General features: G+C 39.6%; 1 protein-coding gene across 3 annotated transcripts in view; it reads right to left on the bottom strand.

Annotated features, from left to right (window-relative positions):
• LOC131354241 (receptor tyrosine-protein kinase erbB-4-like) overlaps positions 1 to 25849 on the bottom strand; it is a 418103-nt gene that overhangs the window by 327181 nt on the left and 65073 nt on the right. Inside the window, exon 1 of one of the 3 annotated variants that reach the window (XM_058391637.1) lies at positions 2429 to 2559. The exons of the other annotated variants lie outside the window; for them this stretch is intronic. The gene's annotated coding sequence lies outside the window, so the exon portion shown is untranslated. Of the gene's footprint in view, positions 1 to 2428; positions 2560 to 25849 lie in introns of those variants that run through there. 3 annotated transcript variants of the gene reach the window in all.

The following is a 25849-nucleotide window of genomic DNA, read 5'->3' as shown; positions in this document are numbered from 1 at the left end:
GCGTCTTATTGAATGCGCCTCATTTCGAATTCACACCGGCAAGAAGTGCAGGACTTGATACCAGCAAATATATTCATCGGAACAAATCAATTCATTCTGATTTTAAATTGTAAATGACCTTTGATGAATACATTAATGTTAATGAACAGATCAGGTTTTCTAAAAAAAATAATAAAAAATACACAAAGGTTCACGTGGCATCTGGGTAAAACTAAAGATGTGGACCTTTAGTTAACGTAAGCGACTGAAGTGAATGAAAGAAATCAAAAGAACAACAGAACTGAAGAGCATTTGGGATGGAAAGTGATGCTGAGAGGAAGGGAGAGATGTGATGATTAGATAGAGTGGTGAATCAGAAGAAAGAAGAAGAAGAGAGATCAAATGTGTGGATAAGAGAAAGTGAGAGAGGGAAAGAGAGAGAGAGAGAGAGAGAGAGAGAGAGAGAAAGAAAGAGAGTGAGTGAGAGAGAGAGAGACAGGCAAGTCAGTTCACAAAGCGAGAGAGGTTGAGAGAAGCAGAGGCAGAGTGAGAAAGAGAGAGAGAGTGAGAGAGAGAGAGAGAGAGAGAGACAGGCAGACAGACAAGTCAGATCATAAAGCAAGAGAGGTTGAGAGAGGCAGAGGGAGAATGTGACTGAGAGAAAGAGAGAAAGACAGAGAGACAGAGGTGTTCAGTTCACAGAATGAGAGAGAAGATGAGAGAGGCAGAGTCAGAATGAGGGAGGGAGACAGAAAGACAGAGAACAAGAGAGAAAGACATACAAGTCAGATCACAAAGCGAGAGAGGTTGAGAGAGGCAGAGAGCGAGAGAGAGAGAGAGTTCTCCCCTGGAAATGCCCAGTGCTAAAGTGAGAGGGTGGAATCCCGGCTGTCGTGCCGCTCCGTGTTAATGATTCTGATCTCGGCCCAGTTTCCCTCCATCTGCTGCCTTCACCCAGCTACATCTAACACAGCGCCCCGGACCCGGCTCTCCTCCATCAATTATTCACTCCAGCATGGCTCCTTTGTGAGAATGTCCTTGGGGCTGAAAACTCCTACAAGCTCTTGGTCTCATCTCTCTGCCTGCTTTGTGCCCACTCAGGCCTCGTTAAGGGGCCGTGGCTCAACAAGAAAACACGCCAAAAGATTTGCGCAGGCTCCAATCCACAAAAGCAACACAGTGTGGTTCACCAGCATGCTGATATACCGCTGACACTGGAGACTCAACATAATCCAGTAAAAACAACGAAAAGGGGACAAAATCCACTTGAAAGGAAATCTGCTAAGGTTCCATCTGTTCTTCTATCAGGTCTCACACGAAAATATTGCTTTACGTTTAAAATATTATCTCCTTTGACCTTATTGAGGGTTAAGTTTGGCACAATGACTTAAAATTGCATAATTACTCCACTCCAAGGTATTGATGTGTCAGAAAGGCAATCAGCTTTAGCCTTACAGTAAAATCACAAGGCTAATCATCCTAGCAACTAAAAAAAACTCACTGCAACTGGTTTAGCATTGTGCAAAATTGATACAAAGGTCCTTTTAGGGCAGTGGTCAATCAAGTGCTTAAGGCTTGGGGTAGTTGATCAGGGTTCAAGTCCCAGCATTGACAAGTTGCCACTGTTAGACTCCTGAGCAAGGTTTTTAACCCTCTCTCCTCCAGGGGCACTGTATAATGGCTGACCTTGTACTCTGACCTTAACCTCCAAAGTTAGGATATACAAAGAAAGACTTTTACAGTTCTGTAATGTATATGTGACAAAAATAAAGGCTTCTTCTTCGTCATTTTCATCAAGTCCCAGGGAGTAAGTTGTTACTATAGAATCAATAATTTACCCAAATATATGTGAAGTAATAAAACCCTGAAAAAACCTGCAGTGTCGAATCTGCTGAAAACATTTGCCTTCTAACAAATCCAAATGGAGAAATCACCGGCACTCTGCTATAAAGCAAAATGATAATTATGCTAAAGACAACGAATCTGAGGGACTTTATTTCTATCACAGAGTATTATCTCTCTCCTTGTATGTAAGGTGAAAGTAATAAGCACTTTGTTGTGCTGGTCTCAAAGCACCACTATAAAGCATTTTAATTCCCCCATTAAATAAGCTGATGAATAAATGGATAAACGAGCTTCTCTGTGCTCCTCTTGCTCGCTGGCCGATGGCCATGAACCATCCGCGACATCATCACAATTAATGAGTCCTGCTCTCCAAACGAGGATGCAACAAGTGACCCACAGTTTCACACACAAGAAAAAATACAAAAAACAAAAACAAAACCATGCTATTGGATTATATCTCTGTATTATATTTGACTTATTATCATCACCACAAATTAAATGACTATATAATTTAAACCTCCAGAAAGAACCCAAGAAAAAACAAACAACTGTCAAAGCACGCGTTTAGCACATGGTCGATGTCGTACATAGCTCCCTTTCTTACCTTGTTGCTACATTACAGGCTCGCACAGATAGCAGAATTGAGGTGAAGGAGAGGAGGGCGACGTGTTGATAAGCCCTGTCTCGACAGACACGTCCTTGGAGCTAATCGGTTTCAACTGCAGCAGGTTGCTGTTACTCCACGCCAAATGTGAACAAATTAAATGAGGCAATTAAAAGCTGAATAAGCCAGCGTTGATAATTGTGACCTGATATGCCAGGCCCAATTATAATGAAGCCGGTTCTGCTTCACAGGGTTAGCCATGTTGAGACACACAGACGGCAGTTAAGTAGAGAGAGAGAGAGAAAGAGAGAGAGAGATATTGAGGAACTGAAAACAAAAGTTAATATGGTCTTGGAATAGAGGAAGAGTACAAAAAAGAAAGCAAGAGAGAGATAGGAGACTAATAAACTCTAAATGCTATGATACACTGACTAACAAGCTGGGTAAACAAATGGAACTGCAGGACATTTAGAATTGCTATATTTACTTCCAAAGTTATAGAGAACTAATAACATTGTTAAATTACTACCTAAACAAGCTTCCAGAAAAATCATCTAGCTAACTAGCTTGCTAAAACCAAAAAGATTCTGGGGGTGTGGTAGCTTAGTGGCCTACTGCTCCAAGGTTTGTGAGTTTGAATCCCAGGTCCACCAAGCTACCACTGCTGGGCCATTAACCCTCAGTTGTTTAGAATGAGATAATTTGTTAGTCGCTCTGGATGAGGTGTCTGCCAAATACCAGACATGTAAATGATTAATTAACAAGATTAATTCACCAACAGGGTAGTGCTTTCCAGGTATTGAAGGGGTTGCTATTGAGAAAGCTCAAGTTTCCATGTTTCAAAACCTACATTCTGTATGTCCCCTGGGCCACAGGTTCTCTAGATTCTGTATAAACCAGATCATAGGTTTCTAGGTTCCTGTATTGCTAAGGTCTTATTTTTCCCACTATAAACCTATAGTTCAGGGTGCAACATACCAGAACCCTGAGTTGTCAGGTTTCTGTGTTGTCAAATCCTTAAATACTTCCTATTCCCAGTATACTATGTTGCCATGGACTTGACTGGAAGGTTTTGAGTTCAGATCCAAAGGGTCACCAAGCTGCTACTGTTGGGACCTTGAGCAAGGCCCTTAACCATTAACTGATCAGTTGTATGAATGAGATAAATGTAAGTTATTCTGGATAAAGAATGCCATAAAAAGCCATGTTTCCAAATTTTTATGCTTCTATGCTACAAGATTTTATAGTTGATAGATCCTCCCAGAGTCCTATATTCCCAAGGTGTTTTGTCACCCCAGCATCTTTTCCCAAGGTGTTTTGTCACCCCAGTATCTTTTGTCAGGGTCCTATATTCCCAGGGTGTTTTGTGCCCTGGCAACTTTTGCCTGGGTCCTATATTCCCAGCCTGTTTGGTCCCCCTGTTATCTTTTGCTAGGATCCTCTGTTACCAAATTCATATATAGCCACAATCTTACCTTCCCAAGTTTGTATTCCAAGGGTTCTACATTTGCAAGGTACTGTATACCCCAGTATCCTATCTATTAACTATAATTTAGGGACCCATGTTCTTAAGGTACAATCCTCCCATGGTACTAGTTTTTTCCAAGTTCCTCTGTTTCAGGATAATAATTTTTTTCAATCCCCTTTGTTCCTACTACTAGCTTAATATGTTCCATGCATCATATATTACCAATGCTCCAGGGTCCTAGGTGATATATTTCTAACCTCCAATGTTCTCTGAGCTTTATATTACCCGAGGTATGTATTGCCATTCATCCCAGGCTTTCACTGGTCCCTGTCATTGCTTTAATTTGTTGTTTTCTCCTGGTAATATGAACAATATACATCTCCTATACCTGTATTAAAAAAACATACATACCCAGTGAGTGAATTATATGAGCTACCACCTAAGGTTCATTTGCTTTGAGATTCAACCTACAGTTGACCCCATGGCCCCAACCGTGACCTTAGGTTGAGGATTAAGATAAGCAGTCATTTAAACACTTCTAATGAAGTATTCATCACATTCTCATGCACAGATTTTCAGGTTTAACCTGTTTATTGTTTGGAACTTACATAAGGGCCCAAGTGGAATCTGTTTTCACGTTGGTTAACGGTTTCCTACATTATCATCAATGCTGCTCATATTGATGCCACCAGAATTTAGCGCTCTTCTGCATATAAAGTGCTGTGAGAAGGCAAAAACCTTTTCACAGCACTGTATAGCTAAAAACATGCTGTGATGCAGTGATGCTTTAGTAGTTAGTTTGTCAAGCTCCCTCATCTCCTCTCCTAGAACAGATCGACTTCCGTATTTAAACTTGCAGTGCCGGCTGGTCATCCCGCTGTGTCTCTGATGTAAATAGGCACAACTGCCTTGTATAGCTGCACTGTATATCTGCTTTGACACCAGAATTTGTGTGGTGAATCGGTTTCATTTTGCTGTTGTAGTTGCTCTTGTTTTATCTCCGTATATTTTATTTCATGCAATAGTAATACAGTATTGAAAGCCTGCTTAAATATTTCATCGTCTATTGTAATGATTATCATTTTTCCAAAGGCAGATCAACACTGGTCTTGTACAATTGTTATTATATTAGCAATTACTTTCTTATAGCTGCCAATGTAAAGCTCTTTTCACCAGAATGCAGATGATTAACATCCGTCCCTGAAACAGATCCGGCTGTTTAATGGCCGCACTCGGGAGCACGGATTAGACGCCTCCATTTGTTCTAATCACCAATAGATAAAGGAAAGCAATTCTACTGTGTGAATAAATGAGCACATTCATGGCTGCTTCAAGCGGAACACAAGCAATTTTTAATAGAGTGGTCTCCAAATGCATTAAAAGCTAAACAGGATTTCAAACATCCAGAGCATTTCTCAGGAAAAGAAAAACAGCCAACGAGTATAAAAGCTTTTCCCTTCCAGATTTTGCAGCTTAGAAAAATACAAAACATCATTCTGCAAATAAAGTTTAATCATTTGAGTAATCCGTGTAAAGACCCAATTTATATAAGTATCATGTAGAAATCCACTCAGTTGGCAGGAACAGTTTAAATTTTTCCTCAGAGTGGAGATGCATGCTAGACATTCTAGTTTAAAATTAATATTCATTTATCAGCTTTCTTTAGGTTACACAGGACATGAATAAAAAGGAAAACCATGACATGTGGAGATGTGTGTTTTTCCTCAGATATCGATGAAACTAGCATGGATATTAATAGCTAGTTGCTAGTTGCCTTCATAATTCTCATTAAAGCAACATTTAGCCAAACATACTCTTACACCCATCTTCAAAGTCTATCTTCCCACAAATTCTGCTAAAACATGTTTGGTGTCTGATCTGACGTTCTTCTGAAGTTTTGCACTGGAGCTTAGTTTTCTAATGAAGCTTGAAAACCAACACACACTTATTTTAAACCATGTTGAGCTAGTACCCAATTTGCATGATTTCTGGCGGGCTATGTTGCATAAATAGCATTAATGTTTATACAAAATAATCAAAATTTTTGGCAGGTGTAGCATTGGCATAAGAATTGGAAAGGGGCATGGCCTAAAGTTTGAAGACACTTCTGTATATAAGTACAGAAGGGGGATGTGGTAGCTTAGTGGTTCAGGTGTTTATCTATTGATCGAAATGTTATTAGTTCAAATCCCAGGTCCACCTAGCTGCCAGTGCTGGGCCCCTGAGCAAGGCCCCTAACCCTCAAATGCTCAACTGTATAAAAAATTAGATAAATTGTAAGTCACTCTGGATAAAGATGTCTGCCAAATGTATAAGAAGCAATTATGTTAATTTGTAACATGCCTAACTTTTATTTAGTTATATTTCATGCTATAGAGATGATTTTAGCCTTGTAGATCCAGCACAAAGGAAGTAAAATGCTATAAACACTGGTCTTTTTTCCCCCTTCAGTTTTTCAACCACTGACAATAGAAAAAAGAGCAACAACTCAAAAGATCTTTAAACAGCACTGAGCCATTATGGCCTCCAATTCTCATCCCTGTGCCTGCTCTAAGGCTCCATCTGATAAACACTTCACGTTTGGTCAGCTTTCTTTCTTTCTTTCTTTCTTCTGTCTGTCTGTCTGTCTGTCTGTCTCTCTCTCTGTCTCTCTCTCTCTCTCTCTCTCTCCATTCTCTCATCACCAAGCACTCCTCATTTTGCTCTTAACCTTGGATGCAGCTCGGAGCTAGTCTGACCTTCACACAGCTTGCACATGCCAAGCACACGTGGCTCCAATGCACACGTCTGATCACTGCAGCTCTGAGAATAACTGCTCTTTTAAATGTGGGCTTGAACATGGGAAAGTGTGATTGGATGCAATGGATTAGATGTCAAAAGTTAGGATGAAAAATAAAAAATGTTTGTTTTGTTCTCTTTTTATCATACCCATTAATTTCAGAACTCAGCTTTGGGATTTTTATTTATAATAATATTTTTTTAAATGATTATTAATAAGTACTATTACAATTAGTTTTCTGGCAATATTAGAAAACAAATATGGTAAAATAAATTGTAAATTTGTAATTTAAAAAAGTTAGTTTTGTTTCCTTTATTTGCTTTGTGCATTTTTTCTGAGAACCATCAAATAAAGGTCCATTATTTTTATTTATTTATTTTTCATTTTTATAATGCAAGTTTTAACATATTAAATTAAAGTATCATTGAACTATTTTGTATGCAAGCATACATAGTAATAGTCTCTCTTAGGGGAATATAAACAGTGCACAAAATAACTTTTGTTTTAGATTGTACACTGATCAAATATCATTTAAGCAAAACAAACAAACAAACAAACAAATAAATAAGTAAATGAAATAATGAAAAAAAAGTTTCATTTCGTCCCTTTTTGTTTTTTATTTCTCTTTTTGCACATTAACGAGAAATATATCATATATATGTTCTTTTTTATTTTATTCATTTATTTATTTATGTTTTATGGAGGCAAGATAGGATTTCCTGAATTTGCTCATGGTGCTATTTTTTTCTATAGTATTATTTATTTAATTATTTTACTTTTGACACTTTATAATAGTTTTAAATTATTTAAATTTTTTATTTACTTTTTTAGAATATCGTCCTAAAAGCATCCTGCTTGTATTAGCTCTACTTGACTCAGGATGGCAGGGTTATGTACAGTCTTCTCCTCTCCAGAGAGTGGCTGTGTGGTTAATGTTCTGAGCTGATGACTGTAAAGTGAAGAGGTCAAGTCCAAGTTCAACACCCTTTACCCTGAACTGCCAATTCCCATCAGCTATCTTAATCTCTCAGTTTCCCCAGCACGGGAAGACGTGAGTGCTCTCTGAGACCTGTAAGACCAGGCATGGGTTTGATATAAAATTGACTCCACAGTTCAAAAAGAAGTCTGCAGTAGTAATGCGGGTAAGAAACCATTTCTGTCAGCTCGATTTCTGTGGAAAATAAAGGTGTAGCTGATGAAGCAGGAGTTCAGGGTCTCTACAGGAAAGCTGGTGTTGGTAGCATCTGAGATGCAGACACAGAGATGCTCTCAGATGTAGAGCTAATAGAGATTTAGATGAGATGTGGGGCATTCAGTCTTCTCTGATTAGAATAAAATGAACAGATGTAATAGAACATATTATAATGTAATTGTCTGTAAATTGTAATATACAACTGCAGACTCTGTAGTGTTAGAGGGTTTGGTGCAGAGCCACACACACACACACACACAATGCTATCCTAACAACAGAGAGAGAGACAGAGAGAGAGAAAGAGAGAGAGAGAAGAAAGAAAGAAAGAAAGAAAGAAAGAAAGAAAGAAAGAAAGAAAGAAAGAAAGAAAGAAAGAAAGAAAGAAAGAAAGAAAGAAAGAAAGAATTGGTGTATGGATGGATGGATGACTAAAACCAGAGAAAGAAATAAAAAACATTGCAAAGAAATAAACAAAAGAAAAATAAATAGAAAGGATGGATGGATGGATGGGTGGATGGATGGATGGGTGAAAGGAAGGATGGATTGATGGATGGAGGGAGGGAGAAAGAAAGAAAGAAAGAAAGAAAGAAAGAAAGAAAGAAAGAAAGAAAGAAAGAAATGGTGGATGGATGACTAAAACCAGAGAAAGAAATAAAAAACATTGCAAAGAAATAAACAAAAGAAAAATAAATAGAAAGAATGGATAGATGGATGGATGGATGGAAGGATGAAAGGAAGGAAGGATGGATGGAGGGAGGGAGGGAAGAAAGGTAGGAAGGAAGGAAGGAAGGAAGGAAGGAAGGAAGACCAAAAACAAGAAATAAAATTTGAGAGATATACAAAGAAAGAAAGAAAGAAAGAAAGAAAGAAAGAAAGAAAGAAAGAAAGAAAGAAAGAAAGAAAGCAAGCAAGCTGTGAGGTGTCTCCAGGGTCATAATGCCCCTCCTTGACTGAATTCAATCTTCATCCAGCATGTCCTGTGGAATGGATCTTAGAGTTTTAAGGTGGAACTCTCTAACACAGGGCTTTCCTATAAGAGAAGGTTCCTTTAAAAGTCAGGAACTCTAAATATTTTGTGAATGTGGTTCTTCTGTAAGAGAGCAAGGGATGGGAGTGATGACATTTATTACATAGTGATTTCATCTGGAATATTAAAGACTAGATGTTCTTTCAGTGTAATCTCTCGCTCCTTGTTACTTCCTCTCTCTCGCAGGTAAGTTACATGTTAGTCTGGGTTCTTCACTGGCTCCTTAAACACACGGATCAGGAGAAGGTTCTAGAAAGAGACTGTGTGAATATGTCTGACTCTCTCTGAGTGCCAGTGACCAGAAAAAGAGGTCAGTTTACTTTTTATTTTACCTGCAAATTACATTATATTTATTTCCAGCAGGTTCATCATTGCTCCTTCCTTCCTTCCTTCTTCACATTTGTTCTTTCCATCTCCTGTTGCTCCATCATTTCTCTGTATTCCCTTCTCCTTTTCATCACCTGTCTGTCTGTCTGTCTATCTCTCTCTCTCTCTCTCTTTCTCAGGGTCAGAGAGTGTAAACAGTGTAGAGTACTGCTGTAGAACTGACTTGGTCAGTGTCAGAGAGAGCCACTCATTAGCATTGCACAGGGCACACACATACACACACACACACACACACACAGACTCTTACACTTCAATGTGACCCCCATTAGTGTCATTGCAAGCAGCACCGTGTAAAATGATTTGTGTGTGTGTGTGTGTGTGTATGTGTGTGTATGTGTGTGTTTGTGTGTGCAGAGAGCAGAACAGTAACTGTAGGTCTGCATGAAGTGGTTCATACTGTGTCTTAATGGAAGTAATGAGCATGCTCACACACACACACACACACACACTTTCTTAGACAACACAAGATTTATTAGTCCAACTAAACAAACCATGGATTGTGTTAATGTCAGTCATTATATTTTACTCCCAGAAGAGGGGTGTGGTCTGACAGTCCTAATAAAGAAGGTTTGGCCTTTGCAAATGCCAATTCTAGTTAAGGAGGTGAAGGAGGTGTGGCCTATGCAAATATCAGTCCTAGTTAACTAGTTAAAGAGGCATGGCCTGTGCAAATGTTGGGTTCCGTGTGGTGTGGCATCTGTGCCTGTTGGTCCTAGTGAAGGAGGTATGGCCTTTGCTTAAGCAGTCCCGATGAAAGAGGCGTGGCCTTTGTGCCTATCAGTTCCAGTGAAGAAGGCATGGCCTCTGTGCAAGCAGTCCCTATGAAGCAGGTGTGGCCTTTGTGCCTATCAGTTCCAGTGAAGGAGGTGTGGCCTATACAAATGTAAATCTCAGTGAAGGAGGTGTCGCCTATGCAAATATCATTCCTAGTTAACTAGTTGAAGAGGCATGGCCTATGCAAATGTTGGGTTCCGTGTGGTGTGGCGTCTGTGCTTGTTGGTCCTAGTGAAGGAGGCGTGGCCTTTGTGCCTAACAGTCCCAGTGAAGGAGGTGTGGCCTCTGCCCAAGTAGTCCCGATGAAAGAGGTGTGGCCTTTGTGCCTATCAGTTCCAGTGAACGAGGCTGGGTCTAAGCAAATGTCAGTCTCAGTGAAGGAGACTTTGTTCTTGCTAGTCCTAGTGAAGGGGGTGTGCCCTCTAAGGTTGTTTTACATCCTTCAAAGCTAACACTGCATATTTTTGTTGAGATTTGATTGAGATTTTAATCTTAACATCTTGACTAACTCAAATTGAAGTAAGCGAGTGCTGTAAATCCCATCTGAACAAGAAAGTCTGTTTAATGAACTGTGAATTATTTATCATTCAGGCTAAATACCGAGTTTGGGTCGTTCTTCATCATCAGAACCTAAAGCACTGAAAACACTTCTAACCATGCAAACAGCCAGAAAGGGTCTCTGAGGTCAGCAAACTGATGTGCAGGGTGAAAGAACATATGCATTCACACTCACACAAACACACATACATACACACATACACGTACACACAGCAGCTGCCGCTGCTTCATCAAGTCGTGCAGTGAGCGATAAAAACAATTAAGGGCTCTAATTACCTCTGTACATCAGATCTCAATATGCTGCCCATTGGTTTGATAGAGTGCACATGAGTTACGAGCAGGCGTAATCAAACAGCTCCATGCAGGAGGGGCAGAAAACTAGTGAATGACCTGCTGTTATGTCTGGCTCACACTGGGGGTGGATAAATCTCTCTAGTCTGTGCTCAATCCATCTCTCTCTTTCTCTCTTCCTCACACACATACAATACTCTGTGCAGTATTTCACACTGACATGCACGTTTATTTCCTGCCGTCTCCCTGAAGGTTCCTCCAAACCTCGCGTCAATAGAGATCAATGGTTATCAAACCTTTAATGCATCGTTTAGTCGATGGGTGTCAGCAGGAGAGGCAGGCAATTGATGAATCAATTTTCAATTGGGGAATTTACAAGAATTTATGCAGCGTTTGCTGTATTACCGTGAGCACAAGACAACAATACGGTCATTTTAGGTTTTTTTTTTGCGAAGACAGAAACGAAATGAAGGGAAATTTTGTCATGGCTTATCATGTTAGATCCATGTCTGAGAATTCATTTTGGTTTACTCAGCATTTACTTTCTCTACATCATGGCCCACAATTGCATCATTTCAAGTACTGGATGGTTTTTTCGCCAAGATGCCAAACCTTTTCAGGAACAAGAAGCTAGTTTTATCAGGTCAAAGTGAAATATAGCGTACATTAGCACAGATTTGGTTATATAACACTGATAAATATAGGAATAAACGCAGTCCGAACAGCTGTGCTACTGGTCGAAGATGCAAATGTCCAGACAAAGCTTCAATCGATAAGCGTACTGTATTTGCGCCATAAGTCTGAGGTAATTTTGCTGATCAAATAGTTTTGGCGGATATTCTGTTTGCCAGGCAGACACTCTAGCCTTAAGGCAAGTTACATCATTCTCCTCACAATCTGTATTCCTGGTTAAAACCGTCCTCGTAGCCTGCGTCCTTGTTTATTGGAAACCACAGCTGCATTAATCCATGGTGATTTATGCAGCCTGGAATCAAACACTCATCAAAGAAGCCTCGCTACAAGGTCTCATGACACGAGCAGTTTTTCTTCAGTTCTTCCGAGCGAGAGCTGCAGAGCCGACGGCGCTGTGCCGCGTGCCTCGGCGGTTCAGTCAAGCGCGGTGGTGCTTTAGAAATAAGAGGAGGTGTTATATTACACAGATAAGAGGAGGAACAAGATAAAGTGAGGGAACGCCACCAGGCCGGGTCCTTATCGTTTAGTGCCTGAACAAAGCCAGAAAGTGAGAGATACCAAAGGTCTGTGTGTATCTGAGCTGCTGCTATGTGTAAAGTCACTACTCAGGAACGACAGCAGGAATGCTTACATCTGTAACACACACACAAACCTTTTTATAAACTATAGGCCAGTAGAAAAAGAATGCACATTGTGGACCAGTCTTGTTCAGATTTACTGCTTAACAATGACAACAGGCCATGCCATGCCACGCCATGCCAACTACACTGACATGTCAGGACGCAATTACAGATAGCATCAGGACTGTAATGCATCACAAGTATTTCCAGACAGTTGCATACGCATCACAGAACCTGATCTCTTGAATGAAGACTAGAACAAAAGTAGAAACTGGGAAAGACGTTCAGTGAAATGTAAATCTTTCCAGAAACGAAGCTGTGATTTCTTGCAGCTTGACATCTAGAGAAATCTACAGAGAAATTGCTTGAAATTTGATTTAAAGGTGGAGTATTGGTGTTATGGTGGCCCTAGTATGAGGTCACATGTTCTTTCTGTGTCCATTGGGTTTCCTCTGCTATTCTTTAACCTCCTAAATACATTCTAGCTTGGTGAATTGGATATGCAAAATTTTCCCTTGGTGTGTGTGTGTGTGTGTGTGTCTGTGGATTGTATGTGTGTGAATGATGCATTCCTGACACCATATTTTGTGAGGATCTGGATTCACTGTGACTCTGACCAGGAGTCTGTTGGTGTGCTGACCTTATACTGTGTTTAATTTATGAAAGGGTTCCTTTTACCATCAGTGTGACTCTTCCAGGTGCTAAATGTCCTAAAACCCCAATTTTCCACTGCTTCCATTTGGCAAAAGTAACCATTTGAAGAAAGTTCAGAGTCATTAGAAAGTGTAATTGAGTCAAGTCAGAACTTTTTTTTAAGACTTGAGGCTAGCCGAGTTATGAAGACATGAAGCAGACATCAAAGGTCTCAAGATGAACACACAGGCAGACGAGGCAATAATCCGGACAGGGCACTTGATTAAGGCTGGAATAAACACAGTAAGAAATAAAGAGTGATGTTTTCTATACAGTGCAGTATAAATATGTCTAGTGTCACTGATATTCTGTAATCTTGCCCTTGCGTCCCTCATGTGCCTGAATGGCGATTTTATTAAGGTCTGCTTTGCCGTTTCATTGAGCGTCTTCATAAGGTTTTTACTCCTCAGAGGCGAAAGATTTGTCCGTGTGCTCACACATAGACACTATGACAAAAAAAGGGAAAAACAACAAAGAAGAAGCCAATATAAAGATACAGAAAGAGACACTGTGCCAGAACAAATCTTCATCCTGAATCTTCTGCCATCTCATGTGGCACTTCCGCACAATAAAGGAAAGAAGAAGAAGAAAAAAAACAATATATAAAAGTCTTGGAAGTGAAAAACCAGCAAAGCAAAGAAGCCGGCAGAGAGCTTTGATGTCTCTGTGTTTGTTTAAGTCTGAATCTGCACATGCAGCGCATCCTAAATTACTTTGCGCTAGGGGTTTTCAAGGGCTGAGCAGATGAAGTGGGTCACTGTTTGTGCTCATTAGGGCCCTGTATTCCTCAGGGTCCCTGTACAGAGTGTGTGAGCTGTGATCTACTCCTGGTTGCTCTGAAAAGCCAAGCTTTTAGAAGAAACAAGTGGAATAGAGGATGAAGGTCTTTATTTGAGGGGGTGGCATCCATTTGAGAAATATTACACACCTTTTAACAGGTCCATCCTATTTCTTCAACATCCTGCATTAATGAAATTACACATGACATCGAGTGACCTTGAGAGAAGTTAGCTGAAGCTTGATCTTCTAAAGCCACGCCTCCAAAACTGGCTAGTGAACATCATGGAGCAAATGGTTATGATTGGTTGGTTGCCACACAGACCAGAGTTTCTCTAATAAGCAGATATTTTTAGATATTCTATTGAAGCTTTATTCAATAAAAGGGGAACATTCACAAAACTGAAAGTCTCACTGGATTTTTTCCAAATGTCTCAGTCCTCTTATACTACAGCAATTTGTGAATGAAACCTTTTCACACGTTTATAATTACGTATAATCTTGTAGAGCGTACCTGAGATGAGTTCCTGTTATCTCTTGAGTTAAATCGCAGATATAAACAGTCATTACCGCACCAGCCTGTCATGTTAGCAAGAAACCAGTAAGATGAAATTCCTCTGTCCTTGTTCCAAATCTCTGACACTAAAGACTCCTTCTATACACTTTACATAAACATCTCCTAATAGAAAGCATCAAAAATAAATCTATCACCCTGAAAATATGTGTTTCTATTCTTTTTTATTATTGGATTTAACTGCAGGCGTTTCAGATCGCAGTTCGTTTATCTTTAAATGGTTTCACCAGATCTTTATGAGAACATTCCTTTACTCTCTCTCTGTCTCTGGAATAGAAGTAGCTAATTTGAGTGCCTCTCATTTTGCAGATCAAGGACTGGAAAGTTTTTCGGTTGGGTCGCTATGTGATGATCAAATTCAGATCCAGGAAGATAGTATTGGCGAGTCGGATGGCCAGACAGGCACTCATGGAAGCTCGCTGTCCTGCAGCCAGAGCCAGAAGCCTGTCATGGTGTAGAACTACAGGATCAGAGTACGAGTATCACCCATCCCTCCTTCCCATGCTTGTCATTCCACTCCCCTCTATCATTCCTCCTCTATTTATACGCCCACCATACATGAGAGTCACATGCCTTTCCTGCTTCTGCCACGCGCCCTATATTTAGCCTCGCTGGTGTTTGGCAGGCCTCTCTGCGTAGAGAGACAGGTGGAGGAGAATTCCCCAGCCAAGCGCCAAGGCTCCATTGCACACAACTGTCTCCCATCAACAGCTGGCTTGAGCTATTATGGAGGATTAGAGTGTGGAAAAACACCCACACTCCCTCACTCAAGCTCCAGGGACGAGACTTTATGCGTAGTGCCTTTGACCTTGACCGGGTGGGACACATTTGTCTGGCTTTCGACACATCTACAGATGAAGACATGAAGCCATGCTAGCTCGAAGGGATTAGGGGACAAACAAAGGATCTATAAATACGGCCCGAAAATTAGACCCGTCTTTTAAAAGTGGATTTAAACACAAGATCTTGTGCTCTAGTGACAGCCACTGAGATTTTTTAATGAGGTTAACATTTATTCGACTGCATCCAGCTGATGGCTTCTCAAGCAGACATAAAGGTTATGAAACAGCTTCGGTATGGCAAACGGAGGCGTTCATTAGCTCATCCGTAATTAAATCAACAATCAAAACAATTAAAATGATTAAAAGACTGACAAACACGACTCGTCCGTGGAGGGTTGGATGATCCTTTATGGACTAGCTGCCACACGAAAAGGGCACGAGCAAAGTTCATCATCTGCCGAGAAAATTCATAAGCTTCTCTGCTCAATGACTGCACGGCTTTTAATAGGAGAAAAGACAGTGGTTGTAAAGCTCGATGGACTGACGCGACACAGTCTGCTAGAGCCTCATCAGCTTTTTCAATGCTGAACAAAAAGGGCTACTGGAAATGTAAAAAAAAAAAAAGAAAGTTGAAAACATGTTTCACAGTTCAGCATTTTTAAGAGAAAAAAGCAGAACATAATTCCGTAAAGCTGATACAGGATACTGGATCTAGAATGTTCTGGAATCTATTTTGTGAGCTAGAATTAATAGAAAAATTACCTTGAGCTAGAGCTGCCTAGCAGACCCCGCTCTATTGTTTTAGCATTAGGTTTAAAAGCAAACCTCAGAAGAGCACCATTCTCATTAAAGCATCAGAAATGCCTTTAAATTGACTTTGAATCGCTGTACATTTACACAAACATACTAATGTGGTAATCAATAAACAACCAACGAAAGCTTCATTTGCATAATGCAAGCTGGCCTGGGCCAATTTTCATCGGTTATTAGAGTGACATTAAAGCCTACACCCAGCTGTCGTTAAGATCGTTTATAACATGTGTTCCTCGTATGTAGAGCAGGTGCTATATTCCCAGCCGTATACGATAACGATCGGACTCGTTCTCCATGTGTGGCTCATACGAATGACGGATATAACCAGTCGCTATGACAAATGTTAGAGTGAGAGAGAAAAAAAAAAAGAAAGACTGCTGCGTAATCCGCTAATAAATGTCTTACACCAATAGCTCAGTTTCTTATTCAGCCCAAATGAGGCTATCTAGCACTGCGTTCATATAGCATGCTGTTAGAAGAAGTCCAGAAATGCCCCAGCTCTGTCTGAGCCAAACTTCCAGACGCTGGAACTCAGCGTGAGACATCATATTCATAATATTGACTGTCGGAGCAGAGATAGAAAAGCAAACAGTGTGGTGTTGTGTCTCTTGTCACCTTGTCGCTCTCAAAACAGGGCTGAAAACGGGGACACTGGAGTGTTGTGGGCTTTGATGTCAGATGTGAGGAAGCGCAGCGCTCCTCAGGAGGTGCAGACTGAAGAAGCGAGCGAGGGAATAGAATACTGTATGATAATACAGGTGAGAGACCTAGAGGATTAATACAGTACTTACAGGATTAGGGAGGAGTGTATGGTTCAACTTGTGGTCCAGATATTTACTTTTTATTATTATTTATTTATTTATTTATTTATTTACTTATTTATTTATTTATTTATTTACTTATTTATTTATTTATTTATTTATTTATCTGGGTGGTCACTCAAGTGGTTAAGGCTCTAGGTTGTTGATTGGAAGACTGGGGTTCAAGCTGCCACCACTGGGCCCTTGAGCAAGGCCTTCAACCGTCCCCTGCTCCAGGGGTGCTGCATCATGGCTGACCCTGTGCTCTGACCCCAACCTTCCAAGTAATGTATATTTACCAAATAAAGGCTACATTTGTGCTTTTTTTTAACACAAATATGTAATTTGCGAAGGTCCAGATTCATAAAATACCTTCATAAATGTCCTTACAAACGCTCCAGATAAGCAACTATAGCTTCCAGTAACATAAAAGTATTTAGAAAAGCAATCAGCGTCCCAGTTAAAAATCAGAGATGCTTCAATTCGCAATAACAAAGAAAATTAGAATGAGAGCATTTGCTTACTCAAAAGGCATGAATCTAATGCATTCACATGTTGGGTACGAATCTGGTTAGGTTTGTTTTGACGCCAAGAGTGAGAACAGATGCTCAGTCTCTCAGCACCAGTCAAGGTCAGTCAAGGTCTTTTGAAATTCAGTGCATTAACAATGCTGACAATAAAGTGGATATATCAGATATTTAGGGAGGACATTATCAACTTCCTTCATACACACACGCACACATTGCATAGGAACGTTTTTGGTACACTGCAGGTGCAGCTAAGCAAGCTAGGTGGAACTGCATCCTCCAGACATTAAATAAACACCGCAAGCAGGTTTTCATCTACAGGAATCAGAACGGATGGATTTATCCGAGGCTGAGGACTAAAACAAACAAAAAGACAGAGCACTTTGAACGTGGAGATAGAAAAAGTGTTATATAAAAAAAACAACAAAAAAAAACAAAGCCTGCCTGTATGAGGAGATATAGAAAAAGGAAGGAGAGGGCTGGAGGAGAAGAATGAATTTCTGGGGCCTTCGCTGACAAAAGCCAGCAGGTGACACATGGGGAACTGCCTTAAAGCTGAAGGCCGCTCTAAAAATACCATGACCCTTACACCAGATGCAGCGCTACTACATACACACACTCATACCACAGCATGTGGCACACATTCCTACCAACTGCTCGACTGGCACTTAGTCACACAACCTGAAAATGCAGCTTGTTCTTTATACGAGAGTTCCCCTCTTTGATTTAAGGTCTGGCATGGCAGATTTCCCCAGCACACTGAGTCAGAAGCCGGGGCATCCAGGGCTGGAGCTCTGAGAGCACAGGCAGCACTGTGGCATCAAGACACGGGAGAACCCAAAGCAACCATCTGGGTTCCTGCCTGCCAATTTTCAACAAGGAGAGAAAAGCTAGAGTGCTCTAAGGGGGAACTTGATAATGGTATAGATGCAAAGAGAATCCAAATGTCTTAATTCATCCAGTCTGGAGGACTTTATGTGGTGTGCAACATATCTAATAGCTATCTACAAAGCTAGCTATCTAATGGGATATGTTTAAGGTGCTGGACTACTGATCAGAAGGTTGTGAGTTTAAATCCCAGGGACACCAAGCTGCCACTGGAAGCCTCAGTTGCTTAGTTGTATGAAATGAGACAAAATGTAAGTCAGCCTGGATAAGGGCATCAGCCAAATGCCATATATGTAATGCAACAACAGTGTCATGTCTAGATTTGGTGCCCACTGTAGCCTCAAATGCATGTTCCTGGATGATCAAAGTAGACCCCAAGAACCTCTTTTTTACTGTAGTAGTGCATCTGGATCAGGTTTCACCATGTAGTAGTTTCTTGAGATGCTTTTCTGCTCAGCATGGGTGTAAAGAGTGATTATTCAAGTTATCATAGCCAGTATGGGTGAGTCTGTACCAAGGATAGCCTCAGATTCTTATTCTTGGCTGTCAGGAATGAATCTCAGTGTGAAGCCATCAATGTGTAGACCTCAAGGTTCGATATTTGTGCAGTCTGAGATGCTTTTCTCCTCACCATGGTTGTAAAGAGTGGGTATACAAGTTACCGTAGCCAGTGTGGGTGAGTCTGTGCCCAGAATATCCTTAGATTCTTGTTCTTGATTGTCAGGAATATATCCTAAAGTTCAATGCTTTGCACGTTCTGAGATGTGTTTCTGCTCAGCACAGGTGTAAAGAGTGATTATTTAAGTTACCATAGTAACAAGTCTGTGCCCATGATATCCTGAGATTCTTGTTCTTGGCTGACAGAAATGGATCCCAATGTAAAGCCTATAATGTGTAGATCTCAAGGTTCAACATTCATGCAGAGATACTTTTCTGCTCACCACAGTTGTTCAGGTACCATTGTGGGGGAGTCTGTGCTCATGATAGCCTCAAATTCTTGTTCTTGATGGTCAGGAATATATTCCAAGGTTCAATGTTTTGCACATTCTGAGATGCATTTCTGCTCAGCACGGGTGTAACGAGTGGTTATTCAAATTACTGTAGCCAGTTTGGCTGAGTTTGCGTTCATGATAGCCCCAGAGTCCTGTTCTTGGCTGTCAGCAACAGATCCCAATGTGTAGCCCCTCCATCTGTAGACCTCAAGGTTCGATATTTGTGCAGTCTGAGATGCTTTTCTCCTCACCACGGATGTAAATAATGATTACGTGAGTTACTAGATCCTTCATGGCAGCTCAATACGGCATGGTCATTCTCCTCTGATCTCTCTCCTATTCCGTCAACAAGCTTCTGTCTGCAGAACTGCTGCATACTTGATCTCATTATGTTTGCTTGTTTTTTTCTTTTTTCACAATTCTGTATATACACTAGAGATTATTGTGCCTGAAAAACTCAAGCCAGCTTGTCTGGCACCAACAGTCAAAATCACAGAGATGACTGTCTGATGTTTGATGTAAGCATCAAGCTCTTGAGCTATATGACTTTACAATACACATTGTGTTACTTCCACCTGATTGGCTGATTGTATAATTCTGTCATTGAGCTTCCTGAATGAGTTTCCAGAAGATTCTGTAGTTTTAAAGTCTTCAGAAGTTTTTAGGTCAGTGGATAATTCCACAAATCTTATTTCAAAGTTACTTCTTCATGTTGTTACTCTATCTATGCAATCGGTTTTTTTTTTATCGTTTTTCAGAACTGGAAAACTGGAGAAAGGTGATCATTTTTCTTCTACCGTTATATCACATCATGTTTATATAACATGACTACAAAAAAAAAGCTGCTTTCCAAAAATCCCAAAGCTGGTGTGATTGAATTTGTCAGGACGTGTTTTTATAAAGCAGTAAGTGAAACATCCAGAGCGTGGAGGTTTGTAATAATGCGGAAGTCTCAAGTGGTTGAATTTTGGCTTGACAGGCAGCTGTGTTCACACCTGAAATTGGCAGCTACATTGGCAGTGGGCATCTGGCAACCTCATGAAGCCTCTGCTCTCCACAGAGAAGTCAGCTCTTCGCTTCTCTTCACTAAGCCTCGGTCCCTGCTCGGGGACAGAGCCTGATGCGGATTGTGTGCTCTCTCTCTCTCTCTCTCTCTCTCTCTGCCGCTGTCACGTTACGAAAAGCAATCCGTCCTGCCGTCGCTGCCAATATTCGATCTCCCATCATCCTGCTGGCAGTCGGATGCCGGCCTCGGGCCACAAACTCAAGATCTTCCACACAGCTAACTTACACTGACACGAAACCACACTCTTTTCTCCCTCGCTGCACACGCATTTTGTTCTTTCTCACCCACGTACCGAGAGAAGATGGCCGATCACATCAGGAATCCAGGCTGCTAGCAAGAAAACAACTCAGCTCTCACTAAAGTTTGTGTGTCTTGTCAGTTGTGTTTCATTTCTAGTAAACTCTGAGGTAGTCCTGGCTTCAGCTTCTGAAATAAAAATAAATACTCTTTTTTTTTCTTTTTAATAATGATGTGAGATTCAGTGGTCAGTGCTGCTGTGTGAGTGTGTGTGTGTTTTCCGAGTGGTCTCCGGCTGTGTCCACAGCCTTCATGTCATTCATCAAATCTGGCCTTGTGTACATAATTAAAACTGTTTGTTTACAAAAGCTTTCTTTTTAACATCAGTCCAACAGTGAGACGCAGAACAGATTTCATTTTTATTTTTGAAATAAAAATGCTTGTGCGAGTGTGTTTTTACTTTTTTTTTGTTTTAATAATTTATGAAAATATATAATATAAATATATATAAATATATATATATATATATATATATATATATATATATATATATAATACATCATCCTTCCATGCTGGAGTCTATCCCAAAGGACTCAGGGCACGCTGTGCCCTGAGACACACACACACACACACACACACACACTCAGTCTACTTCATATGACTTTTTTTTTTACTGGAGGAGAAAACCAGTGTATCCAGAGAAAGCCCATAAAGAACTTGGAGAACATGCAAACTCTGCATACAGGATGGAGGCAAGAATCAACCCCCTAGAGCCCAGAGGTTCGAGCTAAACTAAGCCATCATATCCCTGTCTTTCCATTATTGTACTCTGTGCTGATACTTTAATCCAAAGCCACTTACAACCGACACAACCAAGCAATCAAAGGCTAAAGCTCTTCCTCAAAACCCCATCAGCGGCACCTCAGTGGTGCTGGGATTTAAACTCACATCCTTCTAATCAGAATCGTCTGAGAAATCTGACAACCTGACTCTCCACAGTATTACAAGCGTGTTGCTAGGATATCAGTGACTAACCAGGCCTATCAGACATCCAGTGTTTAAGAAGCCAAATGTTCAGCGAAGGCTGTTGGACCTAAATATAGCCTAGTGTTAAGAGCCACCAATCGTCCACTCGGAGATTAAGACTCACCGGTCTAGCGTTTCCACGGCAATTAGTCCAGTCTCTAAAACACAGAGACCCATCAGACATTGAAATCATGGCTCCTTAGAGGCGTAAGAATATACACAAACACACTTGACTAGAATGGAAATCTCCCCAAACCAGCAGGATTAACGGCCTGTGAGATGCGATATCCTCTGCACTCTTAATGCTGCCTTCATCGGCCAATCGCTTAGCCAGTCAGCGCTTCAGAGTCCCGGGCATAATTAGATGATATCCAAAACTAATCCATTTGCTCTGCTCTTTAGTCACATACTCAGCGCAACACGGCTACACAAACACCGGAAAGATTGTACTAAAAGTAGATTTTTTTTCTCCAGCGGAAAAGACCTTAGAGATATTTTTATTTCTTTTGTTTACTTGTGAATATGGTCAATAGTTTGGACAATAGATCAGCAGTGGCTATTTTGTGCACAGGTGCAGAGAGTGAAAAAGGAAAAAATGCGAAACGTCATACGTTCGTGTGAGTTTTACAGCAAACAAGAGTGGGTTATGACCTCAGGACCAAGTTCTGAATGTGATTTCTTCAACACTTCTTTCCTTGCTGTTGTAAACAGCTCTGAAAAATCAAACGGTTATATTAATGAATGCTTTGTAAAGTGTTACTGTTTCTATAGGAACGGCTCTTTCAGCTGTACAAGATTTCTTTCGTTTATTTATCAGATATTGAAGGAGTCTACAGTGTTATTTTTCCATCCGAGGAAAGGAAATGTTTCTCATTAACCTTAAAGTTATTGTCATTTTATTTTTTCCTTTTAGATAATATTTCATTAGACTATTTCATTTCATAAATTCAATCCAAACAAATCCATAAAAAGACAAATGAGACCAACCGTTCATAGAAAAAAGTAACGGCACCCTATAACATGAGGAAGAGTAGCACTGTGTTTATCATACCTTGGAGGTAAGTAATGACATCATTTCCGAATCCAGGACATGGAAAACAAAATTTGATTTCTCAATACAAAAGTGTGTTTGTTTCATAAGTAATAAATAATTTTTAAAATGAATTTTTACCTGTTTTTTGCCTTGGATCATGTTTTATTTATTTATTTTTTCAGACACATAAAGCTTGCTAACTAGCATTGAAATGAATAATTATGAATAAATAAATAAATAAATAAATAAATAAATAAATAAATAAATAAATAAATAAATATATTTATTATAAAGAATTATATTAATTCATTAATTTTCATTTTATGCTAGTGAGTGTGTTTCTATTATTTTTCCAGTTTTAAATTATACTAAAAATGAATGTAAAAAATAATTTATAAATATCTATATAATATAATATAATATAATATAATATAATATAATATAATATAATATAATATAATATAATATAATATAATATAATATAATATAATATAATATAATATAATATAATATAATATAACATGAGGAACAGTAGCACTTACTTTGTAAGTAGTAACAAGTAGCAACAATGGCAACAAGCTAAGCATAAGATAATAGCAAGAAGTGTTAGCAACAAGCTAGCTGGCTAATGTTGGTGCTAACTAACATCATGATGATGTTGATCTCAAAACAGCATTTGGTATATTCAGTGTTATAGAGTTAACCAAGTACTGTGTACTTTACTGTTATAAACTTATTTAAATGTGGAGAAGGAGACTGTACACTGTTCACAGAGAGAGCGGTCATGTCGTTATGACATCAATTCGCAATCCGAGTTGAAATTTTAGGATGAAGGGAAGTGTTTTCATGGATTCTAGGCGGGGAATTTTAACTTTAGTGTTAGAGTTTAGTCACCAGTCATTTTTTAGCTCTCTGTGAGGTTTATGCCACCTTGACCATTTCTGGCTGTCTGGAAATCAGCATCATACTCACATGAGTACAAGTGCTAGTGAAACTTCATGAACACATGAATTTGTAATACAGCTTGAACTACAAAATCACACACAGCTTTCAAAAGGAAAAAGAAAAATTCCCTGGCACTTGATTTCCAGCACACACCCTACATGCTAAGCTAAATGCTGAGACAGAAGCTGCTACTTGGCATGGAGCTTTGTTCGAGCTTCCTTCTTCCTGATTCAGCTGTAATATGTTTTGAAACTAATAGTGTGAGACGGATAAAACACTTATGCCTACGGGCCAATCTTAGGAATCACCGCAGCCCGGTTAAGTGATGACACTGCAGCAGTTTCGGCTAAACAGAAAGCTGGCAGGATGCAGAAGTATGTACACCCTCTATCATAGATTATATTGAGATGAAGATGTAGCCACAATACTCAGGGATACAGTGGAACCTCGGCATACAGATGCCCTCACTTATGGATTGTTGCCTTAACAAATTGTAAGCTGTGCGTACGTTTGGGAGCCGTTTGGAAAGAGTCAACCCACGATACCAACGTTGCCTTCAGCAAAAGCTAGGTGATTTTTCGGGCGTTTTTTGTTGACAGATTGATGGCATGGGTGGTCTGTTCTATTTTTAGCCCAAGCTTGGTGGCATGACTTCCTGTGAGGACCCTTGACATGGAATGCTTGGCTTGGGTCAGTTCTTTGTAAGCAGCCATACAGTTTACATACGCTTCATATTGGTTATATTTTTGGGTGGCTGAAACGGATTATCTGCATTTACATTATTTCTTATGGGAAAATTCGTTTCACAATACAAGTTTTCCCCTTAAGAACTCGCCTCCAGAACCAATTAAAATGTATGGATGTATGTATGTCGAGGTTTCACTGTAATTAGCTTTGCGGCTTAGTTACTAAAACATAAAACTGTTGATGTATTTTTTTCATTAGAGAAAATTTTATTTAGCTCTGTTAATGTTTAAACGCTGCCTCTTATAACATTAGACAGATTTTAAATGAGTGAATTAGCTAGCTACGTGTAAGCTAAGAATGACTGAACAACATACAGGCTAAGAGCTTCTATTTTCACTTACCTAGCGTCATCTGCAGCAAATTTTTGGATGCGTAGTATCACGAAATTGATTTTCGTATCATTTGTTTCCAAGTATCATTTGTAATGACACCTTCCTAGACTAAAATGACGAAGGTAACGTAAAAAAAAAAGAAAAAGACAACAATAAACTAAATTCCGCTGCTTCAGTTAGCGTTAGCTCTAGAACATAAATAAATAGTCCACACAGACATGCTATACAGAACAGCGAGGTCGAACAGACAGCATAATTATGCAAAGCTGTGTGTTAGAACTGTTCAAATTAAATATGACTGCAAACCATGAGTAGCGACATATGGCTACGTAGCTGCGTATATCCGGAAATGGGACATCTGGAAGAACATTAATGAGGACAGAACTGAAAAATGGCGTCATGCAAGAAGTAAAGAAGGAAATACTTCAGAGTTTGATGAAGAGGTGCTACTATAATCGCCATGGAGACGATTTCTTATATTTTCCTCTAACAGCATGGCCTGAAGTGTTTCATTCGTCTTATGTATTAAATGAACAAATTATTCATGAAGCAACGACATGTCATCCTTTTTATCTGTTTATATTTACCGTTGAGGTTGTGGATCATCAGCCAGACAAGCTAGTTCCTGTTATCGCTAATTTTACCAGCAGCTAATAACAGAGAATAAAAGGAGAAAATGCAACAAAAGTTACAGCTCCGACACTGGAGATTTCTTCTGAGGGAACATTTTAGGAAAATCCTTCAATTCATACCCAAATCAATTCAAATCAAATCGATATAGGAAGGCAAATAAGATTAGACTGGACTAGATAAAAGTATTGGCACCCTGTAATAAATTATGAAAGAAGAGTAGCTATGTGTTTATGGTACAAAAAAGGGAAAAAAGAAAGAAAGAAAAAAAAATAAATAAAAAGATAAATAAAAATTAAAACATTAAATTACTTATAATAAAAATAATAATAATAATAATAATTAAATTACTACTACTACTAATAATAATAAATACACCAAGATAGTTCCTGTTATCACTAACGTTATGAACGAGAATAAATGCAGTTTGTTACTGAGGAACTGCAAACATCTACAGCTTTAACACTAGAGACTCAAATAATTAATAAATAAATATTTTCTTACACAAAAATCTCACTGTATCAGTAATTATTCCATTACATTTTAATTCCATAAACACTCCAGCATCCCGCCCGATATCTGCTGCTTATAAACTCTCTTGCTCTTGTGATGTTAGGATGTTTGCCTTGAGAGTGACAACAAAAATTCACTTGCCGTGTTGCCACAGAAACGTACACTTACAAGCCAACCCGCGTGAGCCGCCTGTTACGATTTTTAGCGGGACGACAAGCTCCGCCCACTTGGTTTCAGCGTGACCCCTTTTGAAATCC

The sequence above is a fragment of the Hemibagrus wyckioides genome, linkage group LG06 (genome assembly GCF_019097595.1).
Source record: "Hemibagrus wyckioides isolate EC202008001 linkage group LG06, SWU_Hwy_1.0, whole genome shotgun sequence".
Lineage (NCBI taxonomy): Eukaryota > Metazoa > Chordata > Actinopteri > Siluriformes > Bagridae > Hemibagrus > Hemibagrus wyckioides.
This window is presented reverse-complemented; position numbering and strand designations above follow the sequence as displayed.